This window comes from Protopterus annectens, chromosome 5.part0, assembly GCF_019279795.1.
Source record: "Protopterus annectens isolate FY-2018-M chromosome 5.part0, PAN1.0, whole genome shotgun sequence".
NCBI lineage: Eukaryota > Metazoa > Chordata > Ceratodontiformes > Protopteridae > Protopterus > Protopterus annectens.
This window is the reverse complement of record NC_056735.1, coordinates 170,280,462-170,303,129: the sequence shown is the minus strand read 5'-3', so window position 1 is coordinate 170,303,129 and position 22,668 is coordinate 170,280,462. Positions and strand designations below refer to the sequence as shown.

General features: G+C 44.9%; 1 protein-coding gene across 1 annotated transcript in view; it reads left to right on the top strand.

Annotated features, from left to right (window-relative positions):
* The window catches only part of MED17 (mediator complex subunit 17), a 717,849-nt gene that overhangs the window by 491,966 nt on the left and 203,215 nt on the right, over positions 1 to 22,668 (top strand). The gene's annotated exons all lie outside the window — the stretch shown is intronic.

Genomic DNA, 22,668 nt, shown 5'->3' with positions numbered 1-22,668 from the left:
TTATCCTATCCGTAGGGTAGAAGGATTTCTGTAAATTGTGGGACATCCTGCTGCATCCTCTTTTTATCTCTGGTGAATGCCAAAAATAGCAACCTGTATTCTGTCATTCTGCTGCTTAGGACAGTGCCAGGGATGATGTTGCCAGAAATAGTCTCCGGGACTACTTTGTTATCCTTTATTCCTCTTATTCTGAAGTTTGTTCAGAAAAAAACAGCAGAATAAGTCCAGAGCTATTCTCAGAGCCCCTTCCTGGCTTCAAGGAAAGATGCTTTCTTCCAATATGGTCTGCTGCTGTTTTGGAAAAGCAAGTACATCTGATAACCCACCAGAGCCCTGCTTATTGTCCCATTTGGCAAGCCTCACCTGGACATTCACTACCTATACCTAATCTCATGGTTACTCCAATTTCAGTAACAAGCAGGAACTCATCTTATCAATCTAGCATGGTCCAAATTCTCAGTTCTGACCAGAAACGTTATAGTAAAAAAGTATACGACAGTAAACATGACACTTGTTCTATTTCAGCTACTTCCAAGGGGTTGGATCCCTTTACAGCTCTGGTGCCTGCAATATTTGAATGCCTTTCCCAGACATGTTGATATACTCTAGCACTTTAACTTTGAATACCTTTCCCAGACATTTTGATATACTCTAGCATTGGCTTCTTCAATAAAAGTTGTAAAATGTTCTTGAAAGGTACTTTCCAAGTCTGACCTTTTGTCAAGAACCCTGTTACTACATGGGATTTATATTTCATTTAGAATCTAATGCTTCATTCTTTTGAGCCTGCTGTTAAAGATGAGTTGAAATACTTGTCTTAGAAGACTATTTCTAGTAGCTTTTACTTCTGCTGAAATAAATTTTGAATTACAGTCCATAAAAGCTTTTCTCTCTGGTCTTTCATAAGAATAAAGTGTGGCTGCAGTCTGATCCTTCTTGTTTGCTCAATGTACCCAGTGAGACACACTTTAAATGCTGCATCTATTTATGTGTATTCTTCCTAACTGCAGATAAGAATGTTTATTGCACTGCATGGATGTCCACAGACAGTTCAGATACTCTGTCAGCAGTGCCAATTAAGTCAGGAAAGATTTGCAACTCTGTCTCCCATTTTCCAGTAAAACAGTGGGTTCTAAGGTAACAACAGATGTCCATCTATTTTTATGTTGTAGTATTCTTTACATAAGGAGATGGCTGCCATAGGCGGTCCTAATGTCTGTCCAGTGTACAAAAGCCTTTGACCACTGCAGGGTATGTGGGATGCCGCACATAGCCTTCGTACAGCGTAGGCCATAAAGCGACATCCGCACTTACCATCCTCAGAGCTTCTCTTCTGCCAGTCCAAATGCTATCTTCAGTCCTGCTCGCCTGAGTTGTTTGCTGGTGTACAAGCCATACAGATAAGTGTCCCGTTAGGGTTTGCTTTTTTACTTTCGTTACTGCTTTAGACTGAGATTACATGACATCCAAAAAAGACAAGTGACAGCTTGACAGACAAAGCCCACATAAAGATTTTCACGATCTGTGTCTTTTCTGCTTAGAGCCTAACCACAGCCATAAGTCTTGCTCTGTCTGTCAGGCATTTGTTCTGAAGACCCTATGAAGCCCCCTTTCCTCTCAGCATATACATTGAAAATCAGAGGCTTAAAAGGTTAGCATGCAACGTTATGGAGGGAATGTCAGGGCCTTCTTCTGAGCCTGTGAAGAAGGCTAAGAAACTCAAGCCTGTTACTTTGGCTGCACCTCCCATTCCAGGCATCCCTGTCGAGGTTGATGAAAGCCCAGAGGGCCATTTGGATACTGGCTCGGATTCTTTGGCGGGGGGTACTGCTTTGGAGGCTGTCAGAGATTCAGCTTCCAACACACCCTTGTAGGTTTTGCAGACGTCCACTTCGGACAGAGAGGGGGAACCTGGGCTCACTGCTTCAGAAGGACCTTGAGGCATCCTGCAGGCTGGGAGGATGTTCCAGCAATGGTAACACAATGTAGACCTACATCGGGCCCCTCCACCTTACACAAAGCTGATGTCCACCTTAAAAAAAAGCAGAAAACTAAAGATGGTTCTGCCCCTCAGGAATCATCGTCTGACTGGCAGGCCTTTACACAAGGCCTATTTAATGCCTTCGTGGCTTTAAGTCTTCCCTACTTGGCCCTTTTCTTAATTCTTCCCCTCAGAAAAAGGTTAGGGAGCAGGTTTTATCTGATGAGGAGGATTCCTCAGAGGATGACTCCTTGGTCTGTTTTGCCCATATTGCATCGCCCTTGGAGAATGCTTTCCCTGAGGAAGAATCTAATGGCTCTGAGTCTTCCAGTGAAGATGTCACATTTGGGAAAGTCTATTGAAAGGATGAGGGAGTATTTTAAATGGGACTGCTCTCAGATGCCTGATGTGCAGAAAAGATACTATGATTTGCTTCAAATGGACTGTCCCTCACCATCTGCTGTGCCTCCTGTTTTACCAGCTTTTCTTGATGCCTTCTGTTCTGCATCACAGGCTCCGGACTCTCAACCTCCTGCCCCTAAAAGGCCAGATGAGTTCAGAGGATGGTAAATTCCTTTACAAATGCCGTTTTGCAGATCCAGTTGTGGCTTCTGTGGCTGCTGATAAGCCATCCTGACTTCTGCTGTCCACTTCGCTGCTCCCTTCTGATAAGGAGAGTAGAATTATGGAAAGGTTGGGGAAAATGTTGTACACCTCAGTTACCCTGGCTTTCTGTGCTATCAGCTTCCAAACCTGTATGACTAAGTATGCCTTGGCCCTTATTTCTCAGGCCACTCATCTTCTCTCTGACCTTCCAGATTTGGAAGTTAAGTCTCAGCACTGTTCTGTTCTGGGGGTTCCTTCTCAGGCGGCCCATCATTCCATTAAATGCAGCTGTGATGCAGCTGAAGCATCTTCTAGAGCTGCTGCATTGGGCTGTGTCATGAGGAGATATTCCTGGTTGAGACTTCAACCACTCTCTGTGATGACTTTTAAGATTATGGATGCCCCTTTAGATAATAATGCCTCATCTGGGACTGCTTTAGCTAATTTAAGTCTCTGCAGGAGAAGGGTAAAGAGTTGCAGGATTTAAGGCACATTTTTGTGTCTCAAGTCCCTAAATTTCAAAGGAACTATCCTGTTAAAACTGCTTTTGTTAGGAAACAATCTTGCACTCCTCCTTTTAGAGGTAAGAAAACGGCTAGGAAAGTTCCTGCTTCTAAACCCACACAGTCTACACCTTCCCAGAAGCAGCCCTTTCCTGACAAGCCAGGTAGTCTGTGATTATCACACATGCCTCCCCCACATCTCCCTTTCTCAGCGTCTTTCCCTCTCCGTCCCAGCCTGGAAATGTATAACTCAAGATTCTTGGGTCCTTTCCATTATCCACAAAGGGTACTTCATGGTTTGGAAATCTCGGGTCTGTATTATGTTGTTGAAAGACCTATTCATTGAACACATCTTTATCGACACATAAACAGCGAAAACACATAACAGCGAATGGCCACTTCAGCGAATTTTTTTCCCAGGGGAAAAAAATCGCTTGGCTGTCATTGGGGATTTGCGCTTTTCCCCACTGTAGTGTGATCTTGTAGTTGGTATATTTAGTTAGGTGGGTGGGCGGCACAACCCCCCTCCCCCCACTTTGTAGGGTTTGAAAGTTTGTTTTATTTTTATTTGGCCAAGCAATTTTTTTCCCCTGGGAAAAGAATTTGCTGAAGAGGCCATTTGCTGTTACGTATTTTCACATTTTATGTGTCAATGAAGACGTGTTCGATTAACATGTCTTTCAACAACGTAACATAGACCCAAAATCTCTACCTCCCTTCATGGGAATTCTTCAACCCAACCATTGAGAGAACAACTTCAGATGTCCTTCAAGGATGCATCTGCAGTCCTAACATATGGGTTGTCCTGCCTCAGGCAGCCCTTCGGTCGGCCGGATTCCAAAGTCTGGGTCTGGCCTCGGCTGATGTCGCACTTCACCCGACGTCATAGCTGCTGTCAATTGGGTATAAAGGCATCAGCCGACGCCATTTTCCTCAGTCTTTCTTGCCACGCGGTACCCGAAGCAGAAGCTGTTCGCAAGTGCCGGTCGGTCAGATCCAGAGATTTCTACTACCGAAGACTTCTTAAAAGCTAAGTACCCCGTTGGGGACTCTTTCTTGCCTCAGCCGATGTCAGAAAAAGTAAATAATTGTTTAACTTGTGGGAAACAAATACCTCATAAGGATTTCCACTCTTACTGCCTTCCTTGCTTAAGACCACGACGTAGCAGCTTGTCTAGCCTGTGCTTCCTTCAACCGACGGACACTTAGACGTCGGTCGGAGTTTGCGGAGGAGTTTTTTGGTCCCGCTTTTGCTTACAAAATGCCGTCGGAGACTCCGACTTCACAATTAACTAAAAAGCGTAAGGAAAAGGACAGACACCCGTGGTCCGCGGTTTCGGCCGAAACCACGGTTAAGCCAACCGCGAGTGTCTCTGTTTCGGGTGAAACCGAGTCCACGGTTCTTCCTTCGGCCGAAAGCATACCTCCGACAGCCGAGGCCTCACACAGCATGTCTGAATCTGCTACTGAAATTTCTCCTGCTGTAGCAGGCTCCCAGGATTTATCAGATACTATTCCTTTAGACATATCTACTCCTGCACGCGGAGCTGCTAGGCCCCCTGTATCCATGTCTATCAAGGCTTTTTCTAGGGCTAAAGCAGCTAAATCTTCTAAGGCCTTGCCTGCTAAAACCCCCTCACACAGGCCTAGCTCTAGTTCCCAAATGCTCAGCCTGGCAGAGGATCTCATTTCTTTGATCAGGGGATCCCATCCACACCCTGACAGGGCCTCTCATCCCCCTCCAGAGAAGAGGCCTAGAGCAGATCCCCCTGAGCCAGTTTCTTCAGCTTATTCCTCTGATGATTCAGAAAACTCAAATCCTCCAGAAGGCCCTTATTCTCCTTATGAGGACTCTTGACGTGGAAGACTCCATTCCTTCTGCCTCTCCTCCTGAGGAATTTTCTTTTGGGGAAACCTTGCATGCTATGAGAGAGCAATTTCAATGGCAGGGCCAGGATTTTTCAGATTCTAGGAAGAGGCTAAGGACCTTTTTACACTTGCCACAGCATAGGTCTTTAACTATTCCTCCAGTACTTACAGTTGTGGATGATGCATTTAATGATGCTTGTACTGCCCCTGACTCTCTTCCCCCGGCCCCTACTAAGCCCGACAGATACTACAGGGTCCCGGACACACATTATCACTTGTATAAGGCTCCTATTGCAGATCCTGAAACTATATCACAGGGCCCCAAAGCTGTAGCAACTGCCAAAAACCCCCTCCCCTCTGAAAGAGAATCTAGAGCATTAGAGAGATGGGGTAAAAAAGTTTATACTTCTGCTACTCTTTCGGCTAGGGCCTTAAACTGTCAATTCCACATGATTCAATACCAGGAATTTTTGTTAGACCGGCTAAATAAAAAACTATCGTCTCCTGAACCTATAGAACGTAAGTCCCTTCAGGATTTGGTACATAACACTCAGCAGGTCAGTAATCATTCTTTAAAATGCGGCTATGATGCACTGGAGGCTTCCTTTAGATCAGCTATGACTGGTACAGTGATCAGAAGGCATGCATGGTTAAAAGAGCAATCCTTACCAGACCATGTAAAGTCAAAGCTCCTAGATGCTCCCATGGAGAAACACAGTTTGTTTGGCTCACCTGCACAGCAAGTGTTAAAGGTGGAAGAAAAAGCAAAATCTGTTCAAACAGTCAAGGATTTCTTACAGGTCCAGCCTCCGAGGTTTAGTAGAAGTTGGCCTTCGAAGAATTGGTCCTTTCCAGACACCTCCAGAGCACATAGAGGTAGAAATAGGCGCCCAAGAGGGAGAGGTCAATCCAGAGGTGCCTACAGGGGACGTCAGTGGCAGCCTAACAACCAGAGAAGTACTGCCACAGATTCAGCTACAACCACTTCCACAGGACAGACACAATGACTTGGCTCTGATACCGCCTACCAGGGAACAACTAGAAGCACCCTTGGGCGGAAAGCTAGCCTTATTTTCCGTAAACTGGCATTACATTACAGGAGACAAATGGATTTTACAGACAATAGACAAAGGTTACAGGTTTCACTTCCATACTCTACCAAGGAAGAGAGGAATGCCAAACCTACCACCAAACCAAAAAAAAAACAAAAAAAACAAACGCTCTAGAACAAATCAACCACTTACTAAGGATGAGAGCTATAGAAAAGGTACATGGAACAAGGGCAAGGATTTTATTCCAGACTTTTCCTGGTGCCAAGAAAAGAAAACCAATGGAGACCTATTCTCGACCTGTCCACTTTGAACACATATCTCATTGTTCCAAAATTCAAAATGCTGACCCTACAGCAACTTCTTCCCATGCTGGGCAAGGAGTCTTGGCTGGTGACTCTAGATCTCAAGGAGGCATACCTGCACGTCCCTATACGACCAGATTGCAGAAGATACCTCAGATTTCTTGCAGGATCAGAGCATTATCAATTCTCAGCATTGCCCTTTGGCTTATCTACTGCGCCCAGAGTAGTCATGAAATGCCTGGCATCAGTAATTGCTCATTGCAGACTTCAGGGAATACAAATTTATCCATACCTGGACGACTGCCTGATACAAGCGGATAACAAGGTCAAATTAACAAAAGATTTGGAAAAGGTTATTCACCTATTGCAAGCCCTGGGATACACAGTCAACATACAACAGTCAAGGCTGGTACCATCCCAAAGGATAACATTCTTGGGTGCAGAACTGGACACTATCAAATCAAATGACATTTCTCACAGCAGAAAAGCAAACGCAACTACCACTCTATTTCATGGCATTAACAACGCAGAACCGGCTTACAGCAAGGAAAGTCCTGCAAGCCCTGGGTTACATGGCATCCTGCATAATATTGATTCCACATGCCAGACTACATATGAGGAAGTTGCAATGGTACCTCAGGAATTTATGGTCTCAGCACAAGCACAGCCTAGAAACCAAAATTCCAATAATTCCATGCCTGAAGCAAGAATTCCTGTGGTGGGCTCAGGCCTGTCAGTTGAACAAAGGACTGCCTTTCCACAGCCCTCACCCAAGCCAGACTATCACCATGGACGCCTCAGACCTCGGTTGGGGGGCACACATGGTAGACAAGTGTATACAAGGCCTATGGACACAAGACCAGCTGAACCTACACATAAATCAAAAAGAGATGCTGGCAGTGAAACAGGCAATTCAGGCATTCAGACCGTTTCTTCAACAAGGTCATTTGCTGATAAGGACGGACAACACCACAGTTATGTGGTATATCAACAAGCAGGGAGGCACACATTCATATCCTCTATGCCGGATGGCAATGGACCTGTGGAATGTGGCCCTGAACCTCAACATTCAGCTCCAGGCTATATTTGTGCCAGGAAAAGAAAATATACTAGCAGACGCCTTAAGCAGAACTACCACGGATGCCCACGAATGGATGCTGCATCCAGACATCTTCAAAACCATTACAAAGAAATGGGGGCTACCAGAAATAGACCTGTTCGCATCCCCACACAACCACCAATTGAGAAAATTCTGCACAAGGACATACCACCCACTTGCTTGGAATTTGGACTCCCTATCCTTCAATTGGGAAAACCTAACAGCATATGCATTCCCACCTCTTCCTTTGATGCACAAAGTGCTACTGAAGATCAAAGATCATCACCCAAAAATCATCCTGATGGCTCCAGACTGGCCGAGGCAACATTGGTACCCGCTACTGAGGAGTATGTCTCGAGCACACGCATGGCCTCTACCTCTAGTTCCTTTACTGCTAACACAGAACAACTTCAAGATCCTGCATCCAAACTTGAAAACACTGCAGCTAGCGGCTTGGAATCTTACATAAAACAAAATAACCCAGATTTATCTCAGAGGGTTAAAGACATTATCCTGGAGGCTCGCAGACCCTCCACAAGGAAAACTTGTTCAGCAAAATGGAAAAGATACCTCATTTGGAGTGCAGCAAAAGGAGAAAATGTATCATTGGCAAACATAGCTAATATCCTGGAATATTTAGCAGAACTCTTCCACAATGGCCTGTCTTACTCCTCCATTAAGATTCATGCATCAGCAATTTCAGCAGAATACAACATGGATCCTCCAGTCTTCTCTCATCCTCTACTCAGGCAGTTTCTAAGAGGTATTAAAAATGTAAAGCCTCCAAGGAAGCCACCTTTGCCTACATGGGACCTGAACTTTGTGCTAGAAAAGTTAACACTTCCCCCTTTTGAACCAGCAGCAACAGCAGAATTACAGTTCTTATCTTGGAAAACTGCTTTCCTGCTTGCAATCACTTCAGCAAGAAGGGTATCTGAATTACAGGCATTAATGGCAGTACAGCCCTTCCTTATCTTCCATCAGGATAGAGTGTCCTTGAGAACTAACCCTACGTTTATGCCAAAGGTGGTCTCCAGGATATCATTGAACCAAGCAATCCACCTACCAACATTCTTCCCCAGCCCACAGAACAGGGGGGAAAGACTACTGCATACCTTTGGATGTGCACAGGCAATTGCGCTACTACCTGGCAGAACCAAAAACAATAGAAAAACTGACCAGCTTCTGGTAGCATATGCAACAGGAATGGAAGGAAAAGCAATTTCAAAACAGACAATCTCAAAATGGATAGGAAATTGCATTAGATTTTGTTACTCTTTTCATGGAAAGGCAACTCCAGAGAACATCAGACCTCACTCCACAAGGGCTACAGCCACTACTACAGCTTTCTTACGAGGAGTGGCTACCAAAGACATTTTAGAGGCTGCTACTTGGAGCTCCGTGCATACATTTGCCAAGCATTATAATCTACCTTTATACTCCAGATCCCGAGCAGGTTTTGCCACTGCTGTTTTGCAAGGGATCTTAACTACACCATAATCTTCTTAGTGCCTCCTCCCCCAGTTTGGCTATGGTATTCTACCCATATGTTAGGACTGCAGATGCATCCTTGAAGGACATAGTACAGTTTTGTACCTACCATAAATGTAGATGTCCGAGAGGTATGCATCTGCAGTCAGGATTACCCACCCTCCTTCCCTCTGTGGTACTCCTAGGGTATTTGCCCATCTTGTAGCTGGCTGGGGGAATCTATTATGGTGTATTTGTTTGTATATATGTATATACATGTTTATTTTGTTTACTCTCTACTGTTTGGAATCATTTGCATTTATCCAAATTTAGCCTTCCTAGAGGGCACCTGGCATCTGGGGCAAGAAACACTGAGGAAAATGGCGTCGGCTGATGCCTTTATACCCAATTGACAGCAGCTATGACGTCGGGTGAAGTGCGACATCAGCCGAGGCCAGACCCAGACTTTGGAATCCGGCCGACCGAAGGGCTGCCTGAGGCAGGACAACCCATATGTTAAGACTGCAGATGCATACCTCTCGGACATCTACATTTATGGTAGGTACAAAACTGTACTTTCTTTCCAGTGGTGCTTCAGGAATTGAAATCCCAGGAAACTTTCCAAGATGTTCCACTGCCACAAAGAAGAAGAGGTTTCTATTCCAGGATGTTTCTGGTACACAGGAAAGATGGCCCTTGGAGACTCACTCTGGACCTTTCTCATTTCAATACCTTCCTAAGGGTTCCAACCTTTCACATGGTCTCTCTACAAACTTTATTTCCTCTCATCCTTCCACAGGTTTTCCTGGCCTCCCTGGATATCAAGGATGCCTACCTTCATATTCCCACTCTTTCCCACTACAGGAAGTTTCTGCTTTGCCCTTTGATGTCCTTCATGGATGCATCTGCAGTCATAACAAATGGGTTGTCCTGTCGTCAGGCAGCCCTTCGGTCGGCCGGATTCCAAAGTCTGGGTCCGGCTTCGGCTGATGTCGCACTTCACCCGACGTCATCTCTGCTGGTCTTCGGGTATAAAGGCATCAGCCGACGCCATTTTCCTCAGTCTTTCTTGCCGCGTGGCACCCGAAGCAGAAGCTGTTCGCAAGTGCCGGTCGGTCAGATCCAGAGATTACTACTACCGAATAGTACTTCGAAGTCTTCTAAAAAGCTAAGTACCCGTTGGGGACTCTTTCTTGCCTCAGCCGATGTCAGAAAAAGTCAATAACTGTTTAACTTGTGGGAAACAAATACCTCATAAAGATTTCCACTCTTACTGTCTGCCTTGATTAGGCCCAGACCACGACGTAGCAGCCTGTTCGGCCTGTGCTTCCTTCAACCGACGAACGCTTAGGCGTCGGTCGGAGTTTGCTGAACAGTTTTTCGGCTCAGATTTTGCGTACATTATGCCGTCGGATCCTCCGACTACCCAAATTGTTAAAAACGCAAAGAAAAGACCGACACTCGCGGTCAGCGGGTTTCGGCGAAACCACGGTTAAGCAAACGCATGAGTGTCTCGGTTTCGGCCGAAACCGAGAAAACCGGTCAATCTTCAGCCGAATCCATGACTACTACTGAGGCTCCTGCTACCCTAGTTGAATCGGCCTCAGAAATTTTGCCTACAATTGTGGTTCCTAGTGATTTATCAGACACCATCCCTTTGGATGTCTCTACCCCAGCACGTGGTGCTGCTAGGCCTCCTGCAGCCATGTCTATTAAGGCCTTTGCCAGGGCTAAAGCAGCCAAATCTGTTAAATCAGTGCCTGTTAAGCCCCCCTCTCACAGGCCCACTTCAAGTTCACAGATGCTTACTTTGGCAGAGGATTTAATTTCCTTAATTAGGGGATCCCAATCTCACCCAGACAGGGCCTCTCAGCCCCCAGAAAAGAGACCTAGAGCAGAGCCCCCCGAGCCAGTGTCCTCTGATGATTCTGCGGATGACTCAGACATTACAGACCAGCCAGAGGCTCCTTTTTCTACTTATGAAGATTCCGATGCTGAAGAATCCATTCCAGCTGCCTCTCCACCAGAGGAATTTTCCTTTGGGGAAACCTTACATGCCATGAGAGAACAATTCCAATGGCAGGGACAAGATTTCTCAGATTCAAGAAAAAGGCTTAGGACTTTTCTGCACTTACCACAACATAGGCCCTTAGCTATACCTCCTGTACTGCCTGTTGTGGATGATGCATTTAATGATGTTTGTACTGCTCCTGATTCTTTACCTCCAGCCGCTGCCAAACCAGATAGATTTTACAGGGTGCCAGACACTCATCACCACCTATACAAGGCCCCACTTGCAGATCCCGAAACTATATCCCAGGGGCCTAAGGCAGTAGCCTCGACCTCAGCAAAAAACCCTATTGCTTCTGAAAGGGAATCCAGGTCCTTAGAGAGATGGGGGAAAAAAGTTTACACCTCTGCTACTCTCTCAGCTAGAGCTTTAAACTGTCAGTTTCATATGATCCAATACCAAGAGTTTATGCTTGATCAGTTAACCAAAAAACTGTCCTCTGATGAATCCTTAGATAAGAAATATGTATTAGAAATGGTGAATAACATCCAACAGGTTAGTAACCATTCCTTAAAATGTGGCTATGATGCACTGGAGGCTTCATTTAGATCAGCCATGACTGGCACAGTGATAAGAAGGCATGCATGGTTGAAAGAACAGGTCTTACCGGATCATGTTAAAGCAAAGCTGTTAGATGCTCCTATGGATAAGGCCAGTCTATTTGGTACACCTGCCCAGCAAGTAATGAAGAAAATGGAAGAAAAGGCAAAATCTGTACAAACAGTTAAAGATTTCTTACAGGTTCAGCCCCAAGGTTTAGCAGGAACTGGCCTGCCAAAATTGGTCCTTTCCAGACTCCACAAAATCCCAAAGGGGCAGGAATAGGCGCTCTAGAGGCAGAAATCAATCCAGAGGAGGTGCCTACAGAGGGCGACAGTGGCAAGGCAATAACCGAGGCACAGACACAACCACTGCCACTGCAACAGGACAATCACAGTGACTTGGCTCTGACACCGCCTACCAGGGAGCAAATAGCAGCACCTTTAGGCGGAAAGTTAGCCTTATTTTCGAAAAATTGGCACTATATCACAAAAGACAAGTGGATTTTGCAAACCATAGACCAAGGCTACCGGTTCCACTTCCACACCTTACCAGTAAAAAGAGGAATGCCAAACCTACCTCCAAATCAAAAAACAGTAGCTCTACAGCAGATAGCGAAATTAGCAAAGATGAGAGCTGTGGAAAGAGTGCCAGTAACAGAACAGGGCAAAGGATTCTACTCCAGACTCTTCCTAGTACCAAGAAAAGAGAAAAGTTGGAGACCTATTCTCGACCTGTCCATCTTAAACACATACATCATTGTCCCAAAATTCAAAATGCTGACCCTACAGCAACTTCTTCCCATGCTGGGCAAGGAGTGTTGGCTGGTAACTCTAGATCTCAAGGAGGCATACCTGCACGTCCCCATTCGACCAAATTGCAGAAGATACCTCAGATTTCTTGCAGGATCAGAGCATTATCAATTCTCAGCATTGCCCTTTGGCTTATCTACTGCGCCCAGAGTATTCACAAAATGCCTGGCATCAGTAATCACTCACTGCAGACTACAGGGAATCCAAATTTATCCATACCTGGACGACTGCCTGTTACAAGTGGACAACAAAAGCAAGCTGACAACAGATTTACAAAGGGTCATTTACTTGCTACAAGCCCTGGGATACACAGTCAATTTACAAAAGTCAAGGCTGATACCATCCCAAACAATAACATTCTTGGGCGCGGAATTGGACACAGTAAAACAAATGGCATTCCTAACTGCAGAAAAACAAAAAGAACTCCCTCTTTACTTCTTGGCATTAACAAAGCAGAACAAACTAACAGCAAGAAAAGTTCTGCAGGCCTTGGGCTTCATGGCATCATGCATAATCTTGGTCCCACATGCCAGACTGCATATGAGAAAGCTACAGTGGTACCTAAAGAATTTATGGTCTCAACACAGGCACAGCTTAGAAACAGAAATCCCACTAATCCCATGCCTAAAACAGGAGTTTCTATGGTGGGCTCAAGCATGCCAGTCAAACCCAGGCTTTTACCCTTCCACAACTTTCGAGCAAGCCAAACCATCACAACGGACGCCTCAGACCTAGGATGGGGGGCGCACATGCTGGACAAATGCATACAAGGATTGTGGACTCAAGACCAGCTGCACCTGCACATAAACCAAAAGAAATGCTGGCAGTAAAACTGGCAATCCAAAATTCAGACCATTCCTCAAAGAAGGCCATTTGATGATAAGGACAGACAACACCACAGTCATGTGGTACATCAACAAACAGGGAGGCACTCATTCATACCCCTATGCAGAATGACTTTGGACCTTTGGAATCTGGCTCTGAGCTACAACATCCAGTTACAGGCAATATTTGTGCGGAAAAGAGAACACCCTAGCAGACATGTTAAGCAGAACCACCTCGGATGCTCACGAATGGATGCTACACCCGACATCTTCAAGGCCATCACAAAGAAATGGGGAATGCCACAAATAGATCTATTCGCATCCCCACTCAATCACCAGCTCAAAAATTCTGCACAAGGACATTCCACCCACTTGCATGGAAGGTGGACTCTCTATCCTTCAGCTGGAAAGGCCTGACAGCATATGCATTTCCACCTCTTCCCTTGATGCACAAGGTACTACTGAAAATCAAAGAGGAACGTCCAAGGATAATCCTGATAGCTCGAATTGGCCAAGACAACACTGGTACCCATTGCTGAGGAGCATGTCTCGGAGAGAATGTGGTCAATACCCTGATGCCTTTGATGTTAACTCAGAACAACTACAACATCATGCATCCAAACCTAAAACCTTGCAACTGACTGCCTGGAACATCACATAGCAGCAACTAACCCAGACCTTTCCCAAAGGGTTAAAGACATTATCCTTGAAGCCCGCAGACCTTCAACAAGAAGGAACTATGCGGGAAAATGGAAAAGGTTTGTCATTTGGAGTACTGAAAGAGGAAAAGATGTGTCGAACATAGATATTGCTAACATTCTGGAGTACTTGGCAGAGCTTCTGCATACAGGCCTGTCCTATTCCTCCATCAAGATACATGCATCAGCTATTTCAGCAGAATACAGCTTCGCTCCACCTGTCTTTTCGCATCCTCTACTCAGGCAGTTCCTCAGAGGGATCAAGAATGTAAAACCTCCTAGGAAACCACCATTACCAGCATGGGACTTGAACTTTGTGCTAGAAAAGTTGACACTCCCTCCGTTTGAACCAGCAGCAACAGCAGATCTGCAACACCTGTCATGGAAAACTGCTTTCCTACTGGCAATTACTTCAGCAAGGAGGGTTTGAACTACAGGCCTTAATGGCAGTGCAACTCTTCCTAATCTTCCATCAAGATAGGGTGTCCATGAGAACTAATCCTACATTTATGCCTAAGGTGGTATCCAGAGTGTCTTTAAACCAGGCAATCCACCTTCCTACCTTCTTTCCCAATCCACAGAACAGGGGAAAGACTGCTGCATACCTTGGATGTACATAGGCAGTTACGCTACTACCTGGACAGAACCAAAAGTAACAGAAAAACTGACCAGCTTTTAGTAGCCTATGCAACAGGAAGGGAAGGAAAAGCAATTTCCAAACAGACAATCTCCAAATGGATAGGAAATTGCATAAGATTCTGTTACTCCTACCATGGAAAACCAATTCCACAGAACATAAGACCTCATTCTACAAGGGCTACAGCCACTACCACAGCTTTCTTACGAGGAGTGGCAACCAAGGACATTATTGAGGCGGCTACTAGGACCTCCGTGCATACATTTGCCAAGCATTATAATTTACCTCTATACTCTAGATCCCGAGCAGGGTTTGCCACTGCTGTACTGCAAGGGATCCTAACTACACCATAATTTTTTCTTCCTCCACCCCTAGTTTGGCTATGGTATTCTACCCATTTGTTATGACTGCAGATGCATCCATGAAGGACATAGTGCAGTTTTGTACCTACCATAAATGTAGATGTCCGAACTGGATAGCATCTGCAGTCAGGATTACCCACCCTCCTTCCCCTCTGTGGTACTCCTAGGGTATTTACCCTCCCAATAGCTAGCTGGGGGGGGAGTCTCTTATGGTGTATTTGTTTGTATATATGTACATACATGCTTATTTGTTGTGTTTGCCTTCTACTTTTTTGGAAACATTGGCATTTATCCAAAATTTAGCCTTCCAAGAGGGCAACTGGCATCTGGGGCAAGAAACACTGAGGAAAATGGCGTCGGCTGATGCCTTTATACCCGAAGACCAGCAGAGATGACGTCGGGTGAAGTGCGACATCAGCCGAAGCCGGACCCAGACTTTGGAATCCGGCCGACCGAAGGGCTGCCTGACGACAGGACAACCCATTTGTTATGACTGCAGATGCTATCCAGTTCGGACATCTACATTTATGGTAGGTACAAAACTGTACTTTCTCTCTACGGCACCAAAGGTATTTACAGAATGCTTGGTTCCTATCATTGCCTTCTACAGAATCCAGGGTATTCAGGTCTTCCCTTATCTGGATGACTTGTTGCTCCAGGCATTGCTTCCAGAGACTTTGCAACAGAATCTTCTTTTTGTCATTTCTCTTCTACAAAGGTTGGGTTTCACAATAAATTTCAAAAAGTCCGTCCTCACCCCTTCCCAGAACCAAGTCTTCCTGGGGTGCAGGATACAGACAGATGTAATGTTGGCTTTCCTACCACCTCAGAAAGTTCTATTTCTAGTCAGTTATTTCCAAGACCTTTTTTCTTTCCACTCTTTGACAACTTGGGAGTTTCTCAAGGTGCTGGGATTAATGGCATCCACTATCCCCATGTTGGCTCTGGCCAAACTGCACATGATGAAATTTCAGTGGCTCCTAAAGTCTGTTTGGAGATGGCATCTGCACCCATTGGAGCTTGTCCTTCCTCTTATTCCTTGCCTAAAGAGGGAACTACATTGGTGGATTTAGCAGTTTTCCCTAAACCCAGGTATTCCTTTGCATCCTCCTCTTCCTACTCAAGTCTTGTTCACAGATATTTCAGACATGGGTTGGGAGGCAGACTTTGCAGACTTGAAGGTACAAGGCTTTTGGTCCCCTTCTCAAAGGCAAGAACACATAAAGATAAAAGAGATGAGAGCTCTTCTGGCCTTCCATACTTGTATGTCCAGGACCCCTAAAACTGTTTACAGACAATACCACAGTTCTTTGGTATACAAACAGTTGGGGGGGGGGCGAATCATATCTGTGCTTGCTAACTCTCATGGCGTGGGAGCTGGCAAATCAGTGCAAGGTCACTCTGCAGGCAGTTTATATCTCCATACATATGAATGTAGTGGCAGACACACACAGTAGGTCCATGACTCAGTCCCATAAATGGATGCTTCACAGGGATGTGTTTTTGGACATTCTCCACTGGTGGGGGGTACACCTTAAGTCAGTTTCTTTGCCCCCCTTTGAATAGGCAACTTCCACAATTTTGTGCCAGAGTCCCAGGTCCTCTGGTCTGGAAGGTGGATTCCCTATCAATTTTTTAGAAGGGGATGATTCTATATGCATCCCCCCTTCCCTCCTATTAAGAAAGTCTTGCTGAAGATTCAACAGGACAACCCAAAAGTCTTGCTGTTGACTCCCTTTTGGCCAAGACAGCATTGATTTCCTCTTCTGCATTTAGCCAAGGGCAGTCATCACAAATTTCCTCACAGGGTAGGTCTTCTCACGCAAGACAAGGGATCTCTCATACACCCACATTTGTAAACTCTACATCTGACATTGTGGGTGATAAATTTTTGATTCCTTTCAGACACCTCTTTTCTAAGGATGTGCTTTGGGTTCTACAGGAGGCCAGGAAACCCAGTACCAGGAAATCGTACTCATCAGAATAGAAGAGGTTTTCCATCTGGTGTCTGTCTCTTAACCTAGATCCACTATCTGTGGACATTCCTTTGGTTCTGTCCTACTTGTGTGAACTACTGAAGGCTGGGTTGTCTTACTGTTCTGTTCATTTATCAGCTATTTCTGCTTGTCTGCCTTTGTCTCCTCCACTGGCCTCTAGATTAGAGGTAAAACTTTTCCTAAAAGGCATCCTTCACATAAAGCCTCCCAGGAAACCTGTTCGTCTTCCTTGGGATCTAAATTATGTTCCAGAAAAACTCACTGTGGCTCCCTTTGAAACTGAAGCCACACCTTCCCTGCAGCATTGTACTTAGAAGACTGTGCTGTTACTTGCCATCACCTCTACCAGAAGGGTGTATGAGCTTCAAGCCTTGATGGCCTTTCCACCCTTCCTAGTTTTTCGTAATGATAGGGTTTCTTTGCGTACCAGTCCTTCATTTATGCCCAAGGTCATGAATGAGTTGTCACGTCTGTTAATGTGACCACCTTTTTCCCCTCTCCCTAGTCCCCTAATGAGAGGGTTCTACATACCTTGGATGTGCGTAGACAACTCAGATTTTATTTGGATAAAACTAAGGCCATCAGGAGATCTGATCATCTTTTTGGGTCTTTCCATCCCAGGGCTCTGGGAATGCCTGTCTCCAAGCAGACAATTTCTACTTTGATTTCTAAGGCAATTTTGTTTTTCATGGAAAGAGTCTTTCTTCTCCTGTTAAGGCTCACTCCATTAGTGGAATCCTTTTCTATTGCCTTTTTCAAGGGTTTGGATACTACTACTGTTTTGGAAGCTGCTACATGGACTTCTGTTCACACTTTCACTAAACTTTACAAGTTAGTTGGCATCTCCAAATCCAGGGCGGGCTTTGCTAGAGCCATTCTTAATGGCTTTCTAGAGAGCAGCTCTGCTCCTTCCTCCTCCCTCTCTCCTTCATGAGCTGTGGTATTCTCCTACATGTAAAGAATACTGCAACATAAGAATAGAAGGACATAGAATAGTTATGTAATACGTTACCATAACCATAGATGCCCTTCTCTTCTATGTTGCAATATTCTATCTCTCCCACCTTCCCCCTGGTTCATGTCTTTTGTGGGGATGTATGCTTTCCTCCTTTTGTTCCTTAAGCTGGTGTTCTTATTGGGGCATTCACTTCTGAGCATGGTACATGCGGAATTCACTTTATGGCCTATGCTGTCTGCAGGCCTATGTGCAATGTCCCATGTACCCTGCAGTGGTAAAAAAGCTTTTGTATACTGGCTGGACGTTGTGACTGTCGACTGCAGTCATCCCCTCATGTAAAGAATACTGCAACATAGAAGAGAAGGACATCTATGGTTATGGTAAGATTTTATACAATTATTTTTTATTTTGTCTGAGTAGCAGATTCTGTTACAGAATGCATAACCAGACACTGCTCACTGTACTTACAGCAACAGTAATCTAGAATAATGACTACCTTGGATGATATTTCTGTGGCTGTTGCATGGAATAATTTTGCAGGGCATTATAAGTTAATCTACTGGCCTGTATCATCATTTAGAGCCACAGCAATCAGTTCCAATGATAACCACCAAGAATGATAAATGTGGATCTCTGTTCTGCTGGTTGACAAGGACTGAGCTTCTCATCAAAGATATGGAAGTTATGTACTTCACATAATGGTACATCTGGAGGAAAATGTCTTTCCTCTTCTGCATACCCACCTTCCTTCCCCCACCTCATGCTAGACATGGACTGGAGGATATTTTGTGATGTCCTTCCATTCCACTGTTGCAGTATTCATTACCCTAGGGATCCCCTGCCAAGGACTGCCCGGCGTCCGCCCAGTATACCAAAGCCTTTAGGTTGTTTTAAGGTACGCTGTACTTCACACGTATGCTCCTTGTGTAGCATAAGGTATAAAGGTGATGACCGGATATACCGTTCTCAGAACTTCTCTACCACCAGTCCAAACGCCATCTCTTGATCGACTGTCTGAACTCCCATTCTGTTGCTGGTTCACCAAGCCATTGCAGATAAGTGCCCTGTTGGGGTCTTTTGTATCTTATCTTTACTTTTATTCTTTATTGCTTGAGGGGTGTCATGTCATCCAGGAAAGGTAAATGCCAGTGTGGGAGACAGATTCCCCATAAATACTGTCACAACCAGTGCCTGTTTTGCCTCTGTGCTTCCCATGACAATACATCCTGTTCAGTCTGGTTCATCCGGCTTCATCGTTGGATTCTTCGGCTGCAACCGTGTTGGAGGCCAGCAGGGATCCAACCTCAGGCATGTCCTTGGAGGCCTTACAGACATCTGCATCGGACATTCAGGGGGAACTGTGGCTGATTATTTCCCAGGGGCCTAGGGGTGTTTCTCAAATTTTATTCAGACAAGAGATCCCTGCTACCATTATTGAATGCCATTCGGGGTTAGAGCCCTCTACATTTCAATAGGTGTGGGTGTCCTTTTAAAGAAGAAGCAGAAAACTAAGCATATTGCTTCAGCTCCTAAGGACCCATGAATGAATGAATGACAAAGTTTCATTTAGTTGATTGTTTAATGCTTTGATGGCTCTAAAACCTCCTTAGGGTGTTTGATGGCTTTAAAACCTCCTTAGGGTGTTTTTGTTGCAGCTCCTCCTTGGTCTTCTACTTCCCTTAAAAGAGCCAAGAAACAGGATTCCTCTGAGGAAGAGGAGGATCAAGATGAGGAATCCCTTGACTATTCCTCTCAGATTCCCTCTCTTTTAGATTATGGGTCTGAGTCTGGGTCTGAGGAAGAGGAATCTACTTGTCCTGATGCTCCTTTTCAGAAAATTTCTTTTGGGGAACACCGTTACTAGAATGATGGAGTTTTTTAAATGGGATTTTGCTCAGTTTTTGAAGTGCAGGAAAGGTTTTTGAGTTCCTGCAGATGGACTCTCCTGGGCCTTCTGCTGTAGCTCCTGTTCAAGCTGCATTGTTGGATGCCTTTTCTAATGTTTCTAAGGCCCCGACTCCCAGCATCCTACTCTCAAGAAACCTAATAGGTTTTATAGAGTGCTTGAGGACTATAAATTTCATTATAAGTGCCCTTCTGCTGATCCTTAGGTGGTATCTGTGGCTTCTGACCAGCCATCTCAATTGCTTCCTTCTCGAAAGTTCTTGCTTTCTGTCAAAGATAGCTGAACTATGGAATGGTTGGGGGAAAAGGTTTATACTTCTGATACTTTAGCTTTTAGGGCTGTCAATTATCAGACCTATATGTCTAGGTACATGTTGGCTCTTCTTTCCCAGGGTTGTCAGGTAATTTCTGATGTGAAGGGAAGACATCTGCCCTTTCCTTGTTAAGGACTCCTTCACAGGTGGCTCGTCATTCCATCAAGTGCAGTTATGATGCAGCAGATTCTTCCTGTAGGCCTTCTGCCTTTAGGTCTTTTATGAAATATTCTTGGCTTCGGCTTCAACCTTTGCCTGATGATATAAAGGCTAAATTGATGGATGCTCCTCTGGGTAATAAACACTTGTTTGGCAAAGATGCTGCTGATTTATTTAAGTCACTTCAGGATAAGGGTAAGGCTTTACAGGAACTTAAACATGTTTCTGTTTCTTCTGTACCTAACTTTCAGAGACATCACCCCAATAAGCCAGTAGGCAATCTTGCCCTCCCCCCAAGGGCAAGAACGGTGGTAAGTGGGCTCCTCCTGCTAAAACTGCTCAGACTTTTGTGCCCCAGAAGTCTCCTTTTCCTGATAAACTAGGTGCTGTCTGACTACCCTAGTGTTCCCAGTCATATTCTTCTTTCTGTTAACATTTCTCTCACTTTCTCCCTCTCTCCCTATTCGGTTAAAGATTACTCAGGACTCCTGGATTCTGTCCATTATCCGCTAAAGATATTTCATGGTCTGGCAATCTCTTCTCCTTTTATGGGAATTCCTCATCCCCCTCAGGAACAGCTGTCCTTCTTTCCAGGGGTACTTCGGGTTCTCTTGACACAGGGTACTATTCAAGAAGTTCCAGTTTCCCAAATGGACAACAGACACCAAGTTCAGATGGAGAGGTATAGCATCAGTATAACTGGGTAATAAATAAAACAACAAGTAAAGCTATATCCACACAGCAGTATGTATTTATTAACAAGTGTAAACAGTTTAAAGGGTTAAAATTCAAATAAAATGGATAAGCGTTTTTGGAAATCCTCCTTCAGATCCATGAATGCATTCTTCCATTTCAAAGCATGTAAGGGAAATTTAACCAGTCAAAATCATCTCCTGAGCCAACGCCTTCTCGGCATCGGTTTTAAAGGTACAACTCCATTTAAACCTGGTTCACAGTCAGCTGTCATGTCTGTGATCCATTGAACCTCTTTTAACTCAGTAATATTCTGCAGATCTCCTCTTATTAGACTATCTTTAATAACTTCTAGCATCATAAAATGAAAACTGTGACCAGGATGTCGATATAATAATAACATTCATATTAATTTTATGCTAGATATCATTTACGGGTCTTAATATACTGACATTAAATGGACAGTTGCTTTTCCCAATATAAAATCCTGAATAGTCATTACATGCTGTTTTATAAATCACATTTCTAGTATTAAAGTCTGCTGAAACATCCAGATTATCCTTCCTAATAATTGGATGTATGAATTTATATGAACATTGATATACGGGCATGCTTTACATCTACCACATCTAAAAGTTCCTTTCCTCTTAATTAGTTGATCTATCGGTATTATTTCTTTCCACATAGAAGTTGTTTCAAGTTGCATCTGTTCTTAAAGCAACATCTTGGTGTCTCCAACTTATCCGTCTGATTGTTTTGATGTCCTTCAAGGATGCATCTGCAGTCATCACATATGGGTTGTCCTGCCTCAGGCAGCCCTTCGGTCGGCCGGATTCCAAAGTCTGGGTCCGGCGTCTGCTGATGTCGCCCTTTCCCCGACGTCACAACGCCTGGGGTATAAAAGCGTCAGCCGACGCCATCTTCCTCAGTCTTTCTTGCCACGTGGTGCCCGAAGCAGAAGCAGTTCGCAAGTGCCGGTCGGCCAGCTCCTGTAATTTCGCTATCCGAAGACTTCAAAAGCTAAGTACCCCGTTGGGGACTCTTTCTTGCCTCAGCCGATGTCAGAAAAAGTTAATAATTGTTTAACTTGTGGGAAACAAATACCTCATAAGGATTTCCACTCTTATTGTCTTCCTTGCTTAGGCCCAGACCACGAGGTCTCGGCCTGCTCTGCCTGCGCTTCCTTCAACCGACGCACTCTTAGACGTCGGTCGGAGTTCGCAGAAGAGTTTTTTGGGGATAGTTTTGCTTACAAAATGCCGTCGGAAACCCCAACATCACATTTAATTAAGAAACGGAAAGACAAGGACCGACACACGCGGACCATGGTTTTGGCTGAAACCGCGGCTAGGCCTACCGCGAGTGTCTCAGTCTCGGCTGATACCGAGTCCTTGGAACTTCCGAACCCTGAAATAATACAACCGACAGCCTCGGTCCCAGAGGCTCCTACTGAGTCGGTTACAGAATTGCCTTCCGAAACTGGTGTATTGGAATCTTCCGACACCATACCTTTAGATAAAGCTACACCAGCACGTGGTGCAGCCAGGCCTCCTGCATCCATGTCTATTAAGGCCTTTACCAGGGCTAAAGCTGCAAAACACACTAAAGCCATGCCTCCCAGAGTTATTCCTCAGGGACCTTCTTCTAGTTCACAATTTTTAACTTTAGCAGAGGACCTGATCTCCTTAATTAGGGGCTCTCAGCCTCATCCGGACAGGGGCTCCCAACCCCCTCTAGACAAAAGGCCCAGGATGGATCCCCCTGATCCCCTTTCTTCAGAGGAGGCCTCTGTTGGCTCGGATCAGAGGAGGCTTAT